The sequence below is a fragment of the Lissotriton helveticus genome, chromosome 4_1 (assembly GCF_964261635.1).
Source record: "Lissotriton helveticus chromosome 4_1, aLisHel1.1, whole genome shotgun sequence".
Classification (NCBI taxonomy): Eukaryota; Metazoa; Chordata; class Amphibia; order Caudata; family Salamandridae; genus Lissotriton; species Lissotriton helveticus.
In genome coordinates this window covers 1,169,970,811-1,169,989,240 of record NC_136063.1, presented here as the reverse complement: position 1 = coordinate 1,169,989,240, position 18,430 = coordinate 1,169,970,811, and the positions used below count along the sequence as shown (strand labels likewise).

At 43.8% G+C, this 18,430-nt stretch overlaps 1 protein-coding gene across 1 annotated transcript in view; it reads right to left on the bottom strand.

The window, feature by feature from the left end:
• CDH20 (cadherin 20) overlaps positions 1-17,294 on the bottom strand; it is a 1,157,650-nt gene extending 1,140,356 nt beyond the window's left edge. The window contains exon 1 of the mRNA XM_078685760.1: positions 17,225-17,294. The gene's annotated coding sequence lies outside the window, so the exon portion shown is untranslated. The remainder of the gene's footprint in view (positions 1-17,224) is intronic.
• Between the last annotated feature and the right edge of the window lie 1,136 nt (positions 17,295-18,430).

Here is an 18,430-nt window from a genome sequence, read left to right as displayed (position 1 = left end):
CAGATTATAACACTTTCTTGTTTGCGTAATAACCAAATTATACCTAGGAGAACTGTGTAACGCAGTCCATACACTTTTGAATGCCTAAGTGCATGCATGATTGAACCAACCATGACTCTTAGTAGTTCTTGATCTAAATAATTGTGCAAGTAGGGCATTAAGGGATTTGGCAATATTTCCAAAGTGAGCAACAACCTAACATGGACCACATCAGAATCCAGGCAATAATTAAACTCAAGTGAGCTCATAGATAACAACTTCTGCAGCACATAGTGAGGATCAACATCTGTCCATTTAATTCAGACAACGTTCGGGATCACTGGGTGTAAGATTAGCAATACAAGACATTTCTATGGAGCTCTCTGCCTGGGGGGACATGGATACAACTAATGGATTATGATCGCTCATGACAGTTGGAATGATTCTAAAATTAAGAACCAGGTCCCTAGAAGTGGAAGATATCAAAACAAGGGCAATGATGGTGTGGGCATCTCTGCCAATAAAGAAGGGAATCTGTTTGTTATGCTCCATATTAATACTCCCCAATAGTTAAAGATTATACTTTAAAAGAAATTTGACTCATGGATTTCCATAAACATTGTGTGGAAAGTGTAATATTCCTACACCCATCACATCAGTTAGACAACACAAACAACTTGGTGAGAGAGAGCATTTCTGATGTTAAAATGGCCAGCTCACAAGATAAAACATTTAGAATTAAGTGGGCACAAGAACGTGTCCAGGCCTGGGTCAAGGGCAAGGGCAACATCGGCTGAGGGATGAGCCCTGGGGTACGCCGCAGATGATCTCGGTGGCTTCTGAGCGGAAGGGGGGAGGGGGACACTCTGTGTTCAGCCGTAGAGGAAGGAGGTAGTCCAGTCCAGGGCCTCCTCTTGTATCCCGGTGTTCTGGAGACATGTGCGTAGTGTGCGGTGGCAGACCGTGTTGAAGGAGGCTGACAGGTCCAGGAGGATGAGGGCTGCCGTTTCTCCATTGTCTAGCAGGGCCCTGATGTCATCGGTGGCGGCGATGAGGGCAGTTTCGGTGCTGTGGTTGCTGCGGAACCCGGACTGGGACGGGTCCAGAATTCTGTTCTCCTCGAGGTAGCGGGTCAGTTGTTTGTTGATGGTCTTCTCGATGACCTTCGCCGGGAACGGGAGCAGGGAGATGGGCCTGAAATTCTTGAGGTCCTTGGGGTCTGCCTTGGGTTCAATGAGATGGGCGTTGATCTTGGCGTCCTTCCAGCTCTCCGGGCAGGTTGCTGTCTCGAAGGAGATGTTGATGGATTTCCGGAGATGGGGTGCGATGGTGGTGCTGGCTTTGTTAAAGATTTGGTGTGACGGGGATTCGGAGTGAATGGTGTTCATGATTTTGATGGTATCGTCGTCGTTCATGTTGGTTCAGGGGAGCAGGCGGTCGGTGCGGTGTGGTTGGTGGTCATGGGGATGGAGGTCTCAGTGGTTGTTGGGGCGGTCGTGGCGTTGAAGCTGTCAGGGATGTCTGCGATCTTGCGATGGAAGAAGGTGGCAAGCGAGTCGCACAGGTCTTGCGAAGGCGGGATGTCGTTGGTGTTGGAGCCGGGGTTGGAGAGTTCCTTCATGATGTTGAAGAGCTCTTTGCTGTTGAGTGCGTTGTTGTCTAGGCGGTTTTTTGAAGGAGGCCCTTTGGCGGATCTGATGAGGTGATGGTGTCTGCGGGTGGTGTTCCTGTGGGCTGCGTAGCTGTCCGGTGTTCATTCATGGTGCCAGTTTATCTCTAGCTTTCGGCAAGTTTGCTTGGAGGCCTGGAGGTCTTCAGTGAACCAGCTGACTTTCTTGCTGGTGTGGTTGTTGGAGGTTTTTTTGAACGGGGCGAGGGTGTTGGCGCAGTCGTTGATCCACTGTCTGAGGTTGCGGGCGGCGGTGTCGGGGTTCGTGGGGTCGCTGGGTGGGCTCCGGGCAAGGGGGGTAGTTACCTGGTCTTCGGTGACTTTGCTCCAGCAGTGGCAAGGGATCTGTTGGGTGCAGTGGTGCATGGTGGGTTTCCGGAAGGTGAAGTGGATGCAGCGATGGTCGGTCCAGTGGAGTTCGGTGGTGTGGTTGAAGGAGACGTGGAGGCTTGCGGAGAAGATGGGGTCAAGCGTGTGGCCGGTGGAGTGGGTGGGTGTTGTGACGAGTTGTCCGAGGCTGGCGAGGTTGTCAATCAGGGTGGTGGAGTTGGTATCGTTGTTGTTCTCGAGGTGGAAGTTCAGGTCCCCGAGGAGGATGTAGTCCATGGAGGGGAGGGCGTGTGTCCTGACAAAGTCGGCAATGGAGTCGCTGAACTATGGTCGGGGTCTGGGGGGTCTGTAGACGAGGGTGGGGTTGGGGTCAGTGTGGATCTGGAAGTGCAGGTGTTCAGCTGTGCTTAGGGTGTCGTCGGTGTTGGTCGAGACTCTGAGAGTGTTCCTGTGGACGTTGGCGATTCCTCCTCCTATTCCGTCGGTGTGGTCCCTGCAGGTGATCTTGTAGCCTTCCGGGATGGCTATGGCGATGTCGGGTGCCGAGGAATGGTTCAGCCAGGTCTACCTCAGGAAGGCGATGCCTGGGGAGGTTGAGTCGAGTAGGTCCCAGAGTTCAACAAGGTGTTTGCGTGCGGAGCGGGTGTTGAGAAGAATGCATCTGAGGTAGTTGGGTTCTTTCCTGGTGGGCGGGTTGGGAGGTCGGGTGCCGATGAAGCTGAAGTTCTGGCAGGAGAAGGGACCTTGGCAGAGCTTTGGGGCAGTCTGGAAGCAGATGTGTGATTGTCCGGTGCTGAGTGCGTGGAGGGTGCTGGCATCGTAGAGGTGGTCGATGGGTCCAGGGGTTCTGGCGCTGTGCCCGGTCCAGGGTACATAATGCAAAAAAAGGGCAGAGAATAGCACAGGAAGAAAACGGAGGGATGAGGCGAAGCAACTATAGGCAAAATACAACAAAGTGCAAATACAAAAACACTGGGGCGAAGTGTGGTGAGCGGGGGGGGCGGGCTGCAGGGAATGCAGTGGCAGGAACCATGGGAGGCACGGTAAGAGGCAGGCAAGGGCACAGAAGCACAAGAGGCAGCAGGAGAATGAAATGCAAAAAACGAAAAGAAAACGAGAACAAAATAAACAATAGAACAAGGCAATACAATTAAATTAAGTATCCTACGGCCCACCACTGGCCACCAGGGATGAGGCACAGGTGGCAGCCTGCGGGTGGAGGAGGGCCTCGAACTTGCGTCAGAGGTAGCAGCAGCGAGCTGGGGACACGGGCAGACAGGTGGTGCTGCTGCGGCGTGGGGAGCGACCTGCCTGTAGAGGGTCAAGGGTCACTCCGATAATAGTCTCCCACCTTCTACCGTGATCCCTCGTAGTGGCATGCTTCATTATTGGGCGTGCTATGACAACCACATGGTTGGTGAGTGTCTTATTACACCCAATGATAAAGCATGTCACAGCATTGGATCACGGTAGAAGGTGGGAATCTATCGCAGTTTTGTCAATCTTTGTGTGTTTTATGATCAGAAATTGGAGGGGATTGTTGATGATTTTTTTCTCTCTCCTCTTGTGAGTGAGATTACATGTAAACAATCAAAGCATATGGTGAAGTAGGCTACGGGTTTTCTGTGTTGGAAACATTTTCCCTTGTGTTAAAACAAGAAAAAAATGTAAAGTACAAAGAAGCATTCTGCCGTTCTTAGGTGAATCTTGGTGATAATTGGCTTTGTCTGGGCAATATTTTACAAGACATAATAGCACAGTAAGTAGGACAGTCCATGAATAAGGAATTTATTTTTCATATTTTTAAGTCAGCACTAACCACGTGTAAATAAACTATCAGTCAGGCTAAGCCACTCTAGCTCTTCATATCTATTATATAATTTTAAAAACAACTACATTTGCTCTGAGCTTGACTTTCTTCTTGCATTTTAAGGCAATTATCTTTAAAAGGCTCAAAATAAGTGCCTTCACAGCAAATGCTATATTTTTTGGTAAATGGCAGAAGGCATTTTCAATAGAAATGGGATGACCTTTCCCCATTAAACACATCAATTAATAGTTCAGGCTTCTCGAAAAGTAGTTTTTTTCACATTCAAAGTGCTGACATTTTTAACATGTTATACATTGGCCAAATCTTTTCAGTAAAAGGACTCTATTGCAGTCACACAACATACTGCATCATGCAGCACTTCTTCCGAGCCTACCCATGCAATGCGGGTAAGCAAAGAGCCATGCAGTGTTTCAAATGCAGATATACTACGCCGGGTGGCATCATGTGTTGTCATGTCCCAGCACTTCCTGACATGGTTGCCAGCACCATGGCCTCACTCACAAGACAGCCACCATGCAATGCGGCTGTGTGAAGAATTTAGTCACACAGTGTTATATATTGAGGAAACCTATCGCCAAATATTATTTGAGGAACTGTCGCTGTCGTAATACAAAGCCCATTAGCCTAGGTGTATATTCTATAGATAGTTTATTTAAGCTTATTTACAAGGTAAGTTCCAGGTAAGTAAGTAGATGATATTAGATAGCCCCTCCAGGAGCAGCCTCCCTGCTGCTCAGCCGGCACACTCCAACTGATACTCAGCACATCACCAGGCACCCATGACACAATCTTGGGGAGAGTGAGTGCCTTTTATTGGATGATGGGCCTCCATTTTACTCTTCCTGTGGTTTTGAATTGATTTTAATAGGTACACCACCTGCAAGCATTGGCAGTACACTTGGGGCGGGCTGTGGGCCAAATAGCAACTGCTGTGCAAATCAAAAGGGTTGGGGCACACACAACAGCAAAACATACACACAATATACGTTACACACAACAGACATATCCCACAAAATTAAAAACATATCCCCATCAAACACACCTATCCACAGGCACACCTAGCCCACAATTGTGAATATGTGGACTGTGAAGTAGAAGCAAATACCATAATGAGTGTTCATACACTGCCGGAGTAGGGAGGCGAACCAACAAAGTGAGAAAAATCTTGGTAATGCCAAAGATTTATTTCACATCCTCCTTTCTGTAAGTGGTGTAATCGATAATCATTCCAAACCCAATAGGATTACCACACTGATCATGACACATAAGCCCCTAGCCCTCAACAGTCCATGTATTTAAGTTTACTATGTCAGCAGCAACAACAGATGGCAGACCTGGTTTTTCCTCCAACAAATCATTATTTAAGGATGTATCAGACCAAGCAATTCATCCTGTCTGATTTACACGTTCCTACACCACTGTTTATCTATGTATAGTGCACCCACAAGGGATTCAACAGGTAGTAAAAAGTGCTAATATTTCCACAATAGGGTCAACAGCTTAGCTACAATTAGAAGACATGAATGATGAGTTATTCTCTCCACACACATATATTTGACACACACACATTTACCACGCCTGACAGGGCAGGTCTTTCCTGGGTACATCAAAGAAGTTGAAAAGCTACTTCTTTGTCCAATAATACTAGCTCTGTGATATGGACAGCCTTAGCTGGACGTGCAACTTATGTGTAAGCCATCAACTCACCTACTGCAATATGAATTATGTGATGTACACTGTTTATTTAGTAATGTGTGGACCAGGTAACGGGAGGCCATTCCAGACCGCTTGCATTGCTGCCCGACAAGGCTCTGTGTTCTGATGCTGTCACCTGACACATTGTCAGACATCACTTGACAACCATTGTTTGCTTAATATAGATTTTCTGATGTTTGAGGTGGGTGTTAGGTGGCAATTGTCCAATTTAGAAGACTCATGTCTTGGTTTGTATGCGTCAATTATGCCTATTGATCTTGATCAAGCCCTATTTGGCTATTGAGAAGGCAATTGTGGTGTCCCAGAAAGGTGTAGGCTTTTCAGTGAAGATGTACTCTAATCTAAGGTTACTTGTTGTTTGTTCTCTTTTAATTCAGCACTGTATTACTGTCTTTTGTTGTGCGGTCCATGTGGATGCATTGTGGTATTTGAACACATTACAATATGTGTGATACATGAGCAACATGTACCTGCCTATGTCTATGTGCCCTCATGCATCTTTGGACGTGACATTTGACTTCAACAGCTTCTGCCTGACCTGTAAAATGACTTGCTAGACTGTTTATTATCTTTGCAACAATAAACTGGCAACAAACCTTATGTCTTGGCCCTCTTGTTGTGTAATATTGCCACAGTGTACTTACTAGTGTGTTCTCCGCCTTCCGTGCCAACAATACCTTCACTGTCCAGACTCACCAGCACTTTCTTTTCTCAGGCTGTAAATTGAGGGGCCTGGAAGACCCACTGCCTGTCCCAATCAGGTGTCATTGGGACCACGCATAGAAGGAGCACACTTTCTCCTGCAAGTCTTTCCATCTTTTGCAGATGTTATTTTGTAAGTATCTTTCTGCAAATACTTCATTCACCCTTCCCCAATTCTGTTTCACATTGCCATGAGCTGACTGAGGGAAGTCGTTTGAGCTCAGCTCTAAACAGCTGAGGCGCTGCCCTCAATGTTTCATCGACTGTTACCTCTAGCTCATTTTCTGTGAATCCTCTCAACAGAGACCTCAGGAGAACCACGCACAAAATCTTCTGCTACAAGTGCAGATGAACTGTGCGGTAAATCTGCCAACTGGGAACACTCTTTCACAGCATCCCCTTTTATTACTTCTAGTTTTTAGCATTGACCCTACTGGTCATCTGGTGATCCAGCAACCATAGTGTTTGGTGCCTCTCAAAAGAGCCCTGTAGGACATGACAGACCTTTTGTGCCTGTGGGTTTATACATGTGGACTCATTGTCACTTCTGCAGGTCAGACAGACGTCTACCCCCATCAACATCAAGATTGATAGCACCAAACAAATGAGGAGCCAGTAACCTGGACTCTCTCAGTCTATAGAGTAGACATAAGTTCCAATTCTGATCATCCAACACTATTAAGACCAAAATGTAAGCTTTCTTTCCTGAAGCCAATAAGTGCACTTTCTGACATACAAGGCACTGTCCCCTTATTTTGTAGGTGCTCTGTTTCCTTTGCCATTGCTTTTGCCTTGATTCAGTATTGTTTTGGATATTCATGATCACAATCACCAGGGTCGTTTACAGTAAATCTTACAGACTCAAAGCAAAGTAACCCCATTGTGATCCTTCATTTTGCTGTGTGTTGACAATGATTTTAAGCATTGTATGCTTATGGAAATTGCTTAGCCCTACCGGCAGTGTTGCTATATTGCGCATTTTGTTTTCAGGATGCAGATGCCAGTGATCATTTAGTGATGTAGTGTGCACTACCCTGGTTTACTTCTATCTGTTGCATCATTGTTCCATGTTATAAAATGTTACATTTTCTACCATTTGAGTTGCCACCAATACAGTAAATATATTTATATAATATTGCATTATTATTAGGAAAGTACAGTTGACTCACCGCTCAAGTTTAACATTTACAACTTCATTGCAACTAGGACAATTATGTTCTACTGTATTTAAACTCATCCTTCAGTTCTTCCAAGAGCTAGGACTTGACTGTCTACTTGGGGGGTCAAGGAGGCACACTGAGGCTAACTTTCTGAGTTCTCATGTGAATGCTGAAGGTCACGTGATCTTCATAGTGATCTACCCATTTCGCTATTTTCACAAGGACCACTGTACGACATAGTGGGTGGTCTCACCACACAGCGTCATCCTGTGCAGAACATGAATTTTGAAGCTTTCACGCTGTGGCGAAATATGGGGACTTATCCATTGGAGCAGACATATTGTGTCTCTCTTTACTCGCTGCCTTATAGACACGTGCAAAGTAAATTGCAGATATCATAAATATCCCAAGATGCTGTCAATTGGTGAGTAAACAGACTCATACATCATTTAGGGTGGACCGACAATGAATAAATGAAGCTTTTTTCATGATGCTACTGGGAAGGCTGTGTCAATTAAAGACATACGTTAGCCTTTATAGCGAAAAGGAACTAAGACAAACGGGATATGGTGTTAGAAGATCAAGATATAACACAAATATGCATGTCAAATTTATTCTATGCTGGTAAAATAGACTTGTTTTCTTAGTAAATAGCAGAGTTTAAATCAGCAATACACCCCACCGATAAAAAATCAAGGGCTTTTTACAGTTATGCTGATCACCTATATGTCGGCATTCCAGAACCAGCCTAAATAGCAGCGACAGTAATAGTTCTAATCAAACTGTAACAGGGAAAAATACCTCCCTTGACCTTATTCAGCAGCCTGTCTTGCTGCTCATAACTGATGTACATGATTTGCTTGAAAGGATCATTCTTAGCGGCCTATGGCTCAAATGTACGAAGATAGGAATAGTGATTTCCTAATTGCGATTTCCTGCGAATCACGTAGGAAATCACTGTTCCCAATGTATGACATTTTATTGAGTTTCATTAGCAATTCCTAGTTGGTCGCAAATAGACCTACCTCATGAATATTAAATGAAGTGAGTCAAATTTGCGACCCATTAGGAATCTCAGCCATCACAGGCATGGTGGCATGCTGAGGTCAGCAGACCACCATGTTTGTGATTGCCCATTTCTCTAAACAAAAACAGAATGCATTTAAAAAGACAAAAAAAGTTAGGACTTTCCTTTTTTAACTGTAGCCAGTGGTCCATGGGGCGGGGCAATGCCCATTAGAACGAAGCTGGAATCAGCTGTGCCTTCACAGCCCCGGCAATAGAACAAACACATCTTTAGCACTCATTCGTTCAGCACACAAGTCGTTAGAACAACTTGCTGTGGGGGGCGCATTGGTGCAATGGTGCTGAATTTCATGTCCAACACCTTCCCCACTGTTGTGCAGACTGGAGTGGGAATAGTAATTAAAATTATTGCAAAATCTAGCATACCCCCAAGGCAAGTCGTTTTGCGTGCTGAATGAATGCATGCCACCACTTTCAACATGGTGTTAAAGTGTTACTGTTCTGGGACCAGAATTATGCCGCAAAACAATAATACATACAATACCAATCGGTATTGGGAAGGGAAACCCAAAGCACGCCCCTTCCAAATACCAAAGCACAAATCTCATTTTGTACTTTAGAAAAAGTACTTTTCCTGTCCTAAAGAGCACAATTATGAATATGTCTGTTTGTGACTGGAAAAGCTCTTTGTACATCCGACCCTGCATTCTTTGGACTGTCTGCAGTGAGGTGCAGAAGATGACTCTCTATGCTTTCTTGACTGCTTCTTCAAAAAATACTTAGGGCCCCATTAGGATGTCGGGCGGATCGCCACCGCCATGCGGGTGGTGGGATCCGCCTGACATCCTTCCCCGCCCGCCACCACCCATTTCCCCCGCTATATTACTATGGCAGGGGGGACCGCGGCAGACGGAAAGACCCTCCGCTGCTTTTCCTCCCGGTCAAGGAGTTGACCGGGCGGAAAAGGGTTTCAAATGGTGACGGTGTCTGTTAGACACCGCCATCCATATTAGGGTGAAGGCGGGGACATTCTTTTCCGTGGCGGTGTTGGCATGCGGGAATGTCTTATGGGGGCCCGTTGCGGGCCCCCAGGGACTCCGGAGTGTGGGGGGTGCACATGGGGAGTACCTATGGTACCCCCCTGCACTTAACTGTACAACGTGACAGGCATCGCACGGTGCCTGTCAAGTTGTGCATTGAAGTGCACAATGTGCATTTGTAGCATTGCACAGATGCAAAAAGTTTACATTCCAAATAAGATGCACATTGGAAGATGCATTTGATCCCAGACAGTCACCATCCCTAAACATCCCTGGAGCCTACTTCTCTTTCTTCTTTTAAGTGTATTTATGGAGTGAAATATAAGAAAGAGCATCTCAGCAGTGAGGAGGCAAAACAACATAACTACTGAGGATAAATCCAGACCGAAGGGATAGCTGAGAGCAAATAACCAAGGACAATACTTAGAGTTTGTGGGATGAGATACACTGTCACAAACCTGGTGGATATTCTGTCTGCCATACTACGAGTGTATTTAAGCCTATGGTACGTGCCATATGGCAGACAGGATATCTGCCACTTTTTTCCTGTTCACTCACCATAAGGACCCAACTCTTTAAAAGTGTCTGAATCTTAAGAGACAACCTTCAGGTTCTGACAAAGGATGGCAATTTCCAACAGTTTAGGACTAAAATAGTGTTCACAAACTATTGAAAGATTATTGATCTCCAAGATCGCAAATGGGAAGGATTCCGTTGGGACACCTTCTCCTTTGTGAATGGTAAAAACATTTGTTGGGGAGTGGGCAATGGTCCACAGGAACACTTTCAGCTCTCTGAGAACCTTTTAATAAAACAGTAAATTTTCTTTTTAAATGTGACCCTGTTTCCTTTAAATAAAACAAGCTTCACTTTTTTACGAAAACGTTTACTTTATTAAAATGCAATCATAGACCTCAAACAAGCCACAATCCATATGATGGCATCAAAATAGAGTGAGTTGCAACATGAATATTAATGAGGTAGGTCTGATTACGACCTCCTCTGAATCTGAATGTTCTGAACAGCCTATTTGTATATACGTCAGCTTGGACAACTATTTACTGCTTGCAAAAATACTGATAGTACATTGTGTCCTGTAATTTGAGAGCAGTTAGTACTACATCTGGTCATGTTTTTATCACTTTCCATGCCAGCCTGTGAGAAATTGGGATCTTGGTTGAGTCGGGTGTGAGCCCTCCTCAAGCAACAGTCACAATCCTATTCAGGGTGAACCACAAAAAGTCACTACATTAACCTGTGCTGAACCCTCAGGTAGCTCGGCACAAAAGCAGTTATGCTTAACTTAGAAGCAATATTTAAAGTATTCATGTAAGACTCAAACAGTAATAAAGTGAAAACAACCCACAAGAAAAATATCACACCAATCTAGAAAAATAGAGATATTTTTAGGATAAAATGATATCAGAACAACAGAAATCTAATCAGTAAAGCTGGAGACATGCAATTTCAAAGTCTTAGGTAAAAGTAGCACCAAAAACCACAAAGCATCAACTGTGCTTATCTGGTCATGCCGGACTGGGACAAAGTTAAAAATTCAGTCTGTCCATAATGGAGTGGGGGCAAGATACAGGGTCCAGATTAGTCCCACTGAGATGTGTACCTTAGGTCCTTGATGCGCAGCATTGAGTCACACTGTCTGTTACGATGATGAGCTGCAAGGGCTGTGGTGTGAGGTCCTGCATTGAGTTGCATAGTAATGCATCAGTGTCAAAGAGCAACTGTGAGGTCTGTGAGGCAAGATCCTCTGTCAAGTTGCATCACGCTGCATCAGTTCCAATGAGACCATCGATCAGGGCCTGCAAGGTGCTGCGATGAAAGGTCGTTCATCGCGCTGCGTCATGTTCCATGGCACTGCAATGGCTCTGAGAAAATCCACTGTTGGCCAGAGGAAGTACACTCTGATGAAAGTCAAGGTTCTGGTGGCATACATCAAAGTGGGGGAAAGGTACTGTCAAAGAAAAGAGCGCATCACAGATAAGGACTGGTACCTCTTGTCTGTGGACAAGTGTGAAGCTGTGTAGTTCGACACAAATTGGAAAGTGCCTGGAATCCTTTTCTATTCCAAGAGAAACTTGAACTCAAAGTACAGCATGACCATCAGGAACCCAACTGAACTCAGTGCAGATTTGATTGAGGCATCAATAGCACAGAAACAGCGCTAGTGCCACGTCACCTTCATCCATTGCAGCTGAATGAGATGGGTGAACAAGTGGGGCTGGACTCAGAGTTTGTCACACTAAATTAGGAAGAGGCAGAACTGTGTAGTGACGGCACCAAGTCCATCATCAACCAAAACTAAACTAACCTAACCTGGCATGGATCACTTGTATCCCAGGATAAGGAAAGGGGTATATTTCATTGATAACTACATTTCCACTCATGAGCAGGTCGTTGATTACTTGACTCAGTACCTTGGATGCCAAAATCTCCTCCAAGCACCTAACCACCCTTGAGTTCAAATATCTGAAGCTGTGGTTTACTATTGATATCAAGGTCAAGTTTGTCGGCCATGGGCTCCAAAAGGACCTCCCAACCATAAAGTTAATGTTTCCAAAAGAGCAGGTGATTGACACGGTATATCTGCTCCACAAGCCATGAAAAAGGATAATTTCCCTATGCTTCTTGGCCTGGTACTTTCTAGAGCGGAATACCCATGGAGAGACTCATGGCAGTGTTGAGGATGCCCAGGCAGCTCTATCGCTGTACAGGCAATATTTGAAACAGAACAAGGAATGGCATTGATCCTGATGCTTTTCGCACGGTGCTGAAGAGCTTCTGTGTGAAGGGCAGCAAGATGGACTGGAAGATTCCTGAACCTAATACTCAAAACAGCCCAAAAAGTTCTCTTCTGTTCTTGGTGGAGATGGGGCTCTGACATGAAGAAGCCACTTCAGATCTAAATTTTTATAATGTTTTAAAGGGGTTAGTGACCTCTGTTTTCTAATGTTATTTTTAATGGACACTTGGATGATATGGACTTTCTGTGGACACCAATAAATATATCTACTAAAGCACTAGTAGCATTTAACCTACAGATCATGGACATATAGTATACCATTTTACTAGGGACTTGTAAGGAAATTAAATATGCCACTCAGGTTGTAAGACAACTGTACCATGTTTAGATAGTGAGCAAAAGCACTGTCTAAAAGTATTAAAGTGCACAGAGTCCCAAAGCCAACAAATACGAATTAAATAAAACAGGAGGGGTGCGTGCAAAACGTTTGAGGGACTACACCCTAGGGTGTCAGGTATAACCTGACCTATATGGCAAACAATGTCATAATTACATAGCATGTGAATGTAATACCCATTATTACTTCAAATTTTAAAATATGTAATTAATTCAGAAACCAATTATGTTAAGTCAAACTTTGGTCTAGGAATCTCACTGTTCAATTCCACCAATCATATTATATTCTAGTTATTATTCCATCTCTTAAACAGCATGAATTGCTGCGGAATTTGCATAACATATAGGCCCTGATTCGAGTCAGGAGGAGCAAATTTATGGCATGGAAGTTTGCTCCACTTAATTTAGAGTTGACAGGTATTTCCACAGGCTGGTTTTCTGGGTGTGAGGGAGCCATGCCAGATTTCTCCAGCCTGTAAGTCCAACCAGAAGAATTTCAAGAGGATTAGGCTGAAGCAGCAGCCAAGTCTCATTCTCCTTTTAGTTTTTACTTTGGTAGCATACAATGCTCCTTCCCTGCAAGAAAAATCGGTAAATACCGAATTTCACAAGGGTGCAGGGGGTGTCACTTTGACACCCTCTGGCCCCCCCAAAACAGGCTCGGGTGCCATGTGGCAGGCATACATGCCCTAAGGGCAGGTCTGCCTGTCACATGGCATAGGTGTGCATGCACACATGTGCATGCACACCGGAATCGGTATTTTACCATCAAATTGGATTTGATGGTAAAATACCGATTCGGTAAGGCCTCTGGGACTCAGAAGAGTCCCACCTACATCTGGGTGCCTCAGAATCTGTAAATTTACCGAATTGTTATTTTACCGAATCGGTAAAATTACTGATTCGGTAATTTTACCGATTCGGTAAAAAAATGCCCCTACATACCTGTCACCCATTTACCGATCGGTAACGGCCAAAATTGGCCGTTACCGGTCGGTAAATGGCCTGAAACGGCCACCTACATCTGGCCCTATGTGTGATAATGTAAAGATGAAGAACAGGTTGTCTTACAACTCTAAATCGAAGCAAAGCACAAAGGACAATGTAGGAGCAACCCTTGTAAGAAAGGTGTGCCTTTGTATCTGCCAGAAAGTCTTTCTGATTAGTCACAAAACTGGCAAGTCTAGGCAGTGGTGCTTCCAAGCACTGTGAGTAACACAAGATACTATTTCCAAATTAATGACTCAGCTATAAATTCAAATGTTCATAGCAATCGTTTTATGGTAGAGTCTACCTCTAGGGCACGTGCACTGTTTGTTATTCAAACTATAAAGCACTCCTATGACTGAAAGGAGGATCGATTAATTTCCCAAAAAAAGGAGAGGTTTTGTGAGTTTCACAAGAAGTCCTAATTATTCGTGCTGTGAGAGCAGATATTGGTTAAAGATAAATACAAGCTTCTTTCTTCATGAATTTTTGTATGTCATTTTTCCAATTTGTAGAGCAGATCAACGCATGACAAGATCAAAGCTCGCAAGCCCTCTAGCATTATAGAGAATGTGAATACCAAAGGGAGGTACAGTCTTCGGGGCCGATTCACAGAACTAATCTGAGCCAAAATCCTACATTTACTACTTCTGGCATTCACAGAAGGAACTTATGATTTTTGGTATTCAAAGAAATCACTTACAACTCCTAATTTTACGCAGTTGGGTCGGAATCTCCGCACCCGGACTGTACTCTCCGCACCCGGACCATACTCTCAGCACCTGGCCTGTACTCTCGGGTAGGGCCGTAATCTCCAGCTCGAACCGTTATCTGCGGGATGGATATCATGTAATCAATGGGCTGGGATGCAAGTTTTGCAAAAAGGAACATTAGGAATGTGTGATAAATGGTAGAGGAGGCCTTGAAAAATAGTCTGGGCAGGGAAAAGGGTATGGCCAGACACTACATCATAAGCCAGAAAAGTTTTCTCTTTTGTATCTTGGTACAATTTGCTCTCCCCTCAGTGTTGACTGTAGTGTCAGCACCACAGTCTACATTAGTGATACAAAGAAGCAAATTTTTTGGGGTTATGATAGTGTCTGGCCATACCCTTTTCCCAGCCGAGACTATTTTTCATGACCTCCTCTACAAATTTATCACACATTCCTAATGTTCCTTTTTGCAAAAATTGCATTCCAGCCCATTGATTACACTTTATCAAGCCCGAGCCGGAGATTACGGCTCGAGCTGGAGATTACAGCCCTAGCCGGAGAGAACGGTCCAGGTGCAGAGAGTATGGTCCCGGTGTGGAGAGTACGGTCCAAGTGCGGAGATTCCGGCCTGACTGTGGGCATAAGGTTAAGAGCCATAAGTGATATCTGTGAATACCAAAAATCGTAAGTGCCTTCTGTGAGTACCAGAAGTAGTACATTTAGGATTTTGGCTCAGATTAGTTCTGTGAATTAGCCCCTTCCTGTTTGTCGGTTAGCTTTCAGCTGTGCAGAACATAAATGCACCATGAATCTAAGTTGCGACCTACTAGATTTTTCAAAATATAGTGCTATTTAATGTTAAAACTAGGGAAGACTCTGTTATTTTCAAAGAAAAATAGAGTGGTGACATCTTGTACAATTGAATACATTCATGACCTTTTAGATGAGAATTTTCATCTGCAAATAAACTTTGCAATGTTCTTGTTTATTGGTAGGTTGCAACTATACACCTCACATAATGATCAATATAAATTTCTTGACCTTTTCAACTATATTTTTATGCAACTCACCAGTGGTGCAAATGCAAGGGAGATAAAGATCTTGAGAGAACTGACAGGTTATTTTACCTATTTATAAAGTTCAGATGGTTACAAATGCTCTTTCTGATTTGTAACCATTCAAGTACAATTGAAAATCAAAAGTCAGTCTTTACTACAAAAACGCATTGAAAATTACAATTTGAAAAGAGAGGAGGCAAGAGTCCTGATGGTGAGGAGATGTTTTGCATCAAGCGCTGGGAGGCCTGTTTGGGTAGCCATGTGCTATACAAGAACAACTTAATTGAATACAGGTACAACAGAATGATTGCCTGGCACTTAGTCTTGTCATTAAGACCCCATTACTACATTAGGGTTGTGGTTCTACCTTTCTTCTTTGAAGAGAAGGGTCATTTCAATATTGCCTTCTCTACAAGTTTGACCAGTAGTTATCTAATGACCCATGAAATTTTGTTTAACTGAGTTCCATATGTTTGAAATGTATATCAACTAGTGAATGACTCCATTTTGTTGTTATATTAGAGTGGTGTTCACAAACGTGTCTAAGCACGTCTCTCGTGGTTGCACTAAGGGAGCCCAGATTGAAGGGGAGTTGGTTGAACTATTCAGCATTTAAAGTTTCTCATTTCATATGCCCTTGCAACTTCCAGTTTAGTGATCTGTTTTTTATACACTTAGGACCCCATTATGAAGTCGGTGAAAGGCCATCCGACAGCTCGTCAGTGGCATTCCGCCCTACATCTGAGGCATCAGTCTGACCGCCATATTATGATACGGGCGGTCCGACCGATCCCTGCGGGGGGAATCCACTCTGCCTCCAACAGTCTCAAGGAGCCCATCGGGGCAGAGGGCAGATCGTAATCCCCAGAATGGTGACGGTACCTACCAGCATCGGGATTACGATGCACGTTTCCCACAGCCTTACTATGGTGGTCGGCCCGCCATTAAAAGGCTGTCGAAAACAGACTTTGGTGGCCCCAAGCCCCATCCCCGTGGCCCCCACTATAGTGCCCCCCAAAACATCCGTGCATCATGTGGAATGCACTACATGGTGCCTGCCACAAGGTATATGGATGTTTATAAAGTGTAATTTTCCTATTGGTGCTTGTGCTTCAGCCAACAGCACAAGCCGCAAACAGTAAAGATACACTTTCCAACTGACGTGAAGGCGGTCGCATCCTAATTACGGGAGCGGGACCACCGACTCCATGTCGGGAGGGCCTGATTCCGATACAATACCGGTCAGGCACTCATCCATCCGGCATTGTAATTGGGCCCTTTATGTAATAGTGAATATTCATGGAATTCTGTTACAGTTTCCTGTCCCTCAGTTTTTTGGAAATCTCGACTCTTGCAACAGTAATTGACACATTTATGTCCTCTATTACAATCGTGAAATAATGCAATTAGTGTTTTGTCAAGAGGCAAATCCGTATTCGTAGAGAGGATATAGGATTTTTTACTAGTGAAACTTCTTTCCCTGTGGAGAGATTCAATCCTACTGTCTTAAAATGTGTTTTCAATTTGGGTAAAAGCGGCTTCCTGAGATGTAGTACCTCATGAACTTTTTCTGGCTGGCCTTATAAGCCTGTTTTGTTAGCCTCTTTTAATGAATTTTTCAGATATTTTTCCAATACGTGTAGAATAATTTGAATGGATGTGCAAATATGTGACATCAATACAAAAAATCCAAAGAGTGCTGATAAAATGTGCACATAGGAAAGCTAATCTTTTTGATTTTTTCAAAAGTCACTTGAAATATGTAAAACAGCATTGCTATCTTTTTGTTTCATATGCAATTCATCCACCAAATTTCCGATCAAATTATGAATCAAAATGTCAAGAAATGCAATTCTTACCTTGTACTGAAAAGATGAAAATTCAAGTGAGATTGCAGAATTTTAACCATTTGATACATTTGTGAAGATCGTCTTCAGTGCCTGTAAAGATACAAAAAACTTTGGCAATTATTTTATTGTTATTTTTAGCATCATATATATTCACCAAAGGAGAGGAAGAGGACAAATTCCCAAATACATCCTATTAATTAACCATAAACATCACAATTATTGCATTAGATAGAATCTAACCTACAATACACACTGGTCTATGTTTCTTGTCCACAGGGCAAATAACCTGAAGGGATCAAAAAGATATTGATTGGAGAGGCGGCCTCACTCACAACTTATTGTGGCATGCTTCACCCTCAGCAGTATCTCCACACCAGAGTAAGTGAGTACCACCCTGGTGGACACCACCTTGATAGCAGTTATTAGATACTTTTAATCAGGACAGTAGTAGGGGGTCCAGGTGAAAAGTAAAAATACCTTAGGATAAACCCCACCGATTTTCTTTTATGACCCTTGATATGGTCAAAACGCAGTCCTAGTGAATACCTGGTGAAGTGCAATGATTCCGTTATCCCCATATAATTGCCAACATGTTTTGACTGGTATTTAAATCTAAACCAGTCAATGGTCTTCTTCAGGGCCTCAAAACTCCCTGCCCAACTAATGTATAAATCCCATGCATGTGAACGAGGCATAAGTCTCACATACCTGTCTTGTGAAGTCCAACTTATGTAGCCTATTCTAGGGCACTTATGGACCTCATGGTCATGATAGGGGGACACCCCCTCCCCTGTAGTCATACATTTATGAAGGACATAGGTGAGGCCTGCGGAACCTAGCTTATGCCCTTCCACCGTATTGTGGACCCATGTCATGATGCCCTAAAAGGATATTATGTAATTAAAAGCAAATGCTTTAACAATGACATTTGCAGCACAGGTCACATAGAAAAGTTCATTAGCTTGGAGGGATCCCAGTTGCACCCACAGATGATCAGAGTACAAGATAGAAAGCTGAGCATGATGAAAGTAGGAAGTTGCCATTGATTTTTCAAGTTTATCCCTTTGTCCTTCAATCTTTTACTATAGGGACCAGATTTGGAACTCTTACTGAATTTCCTGAAGGTTCTTGTGATTAAATGCTCTATTCCACGTGTTTTCTAGAAAGCTACTGGGAGAATTTATATGGGGAACTTCTCTCCCCTATAGCACATTC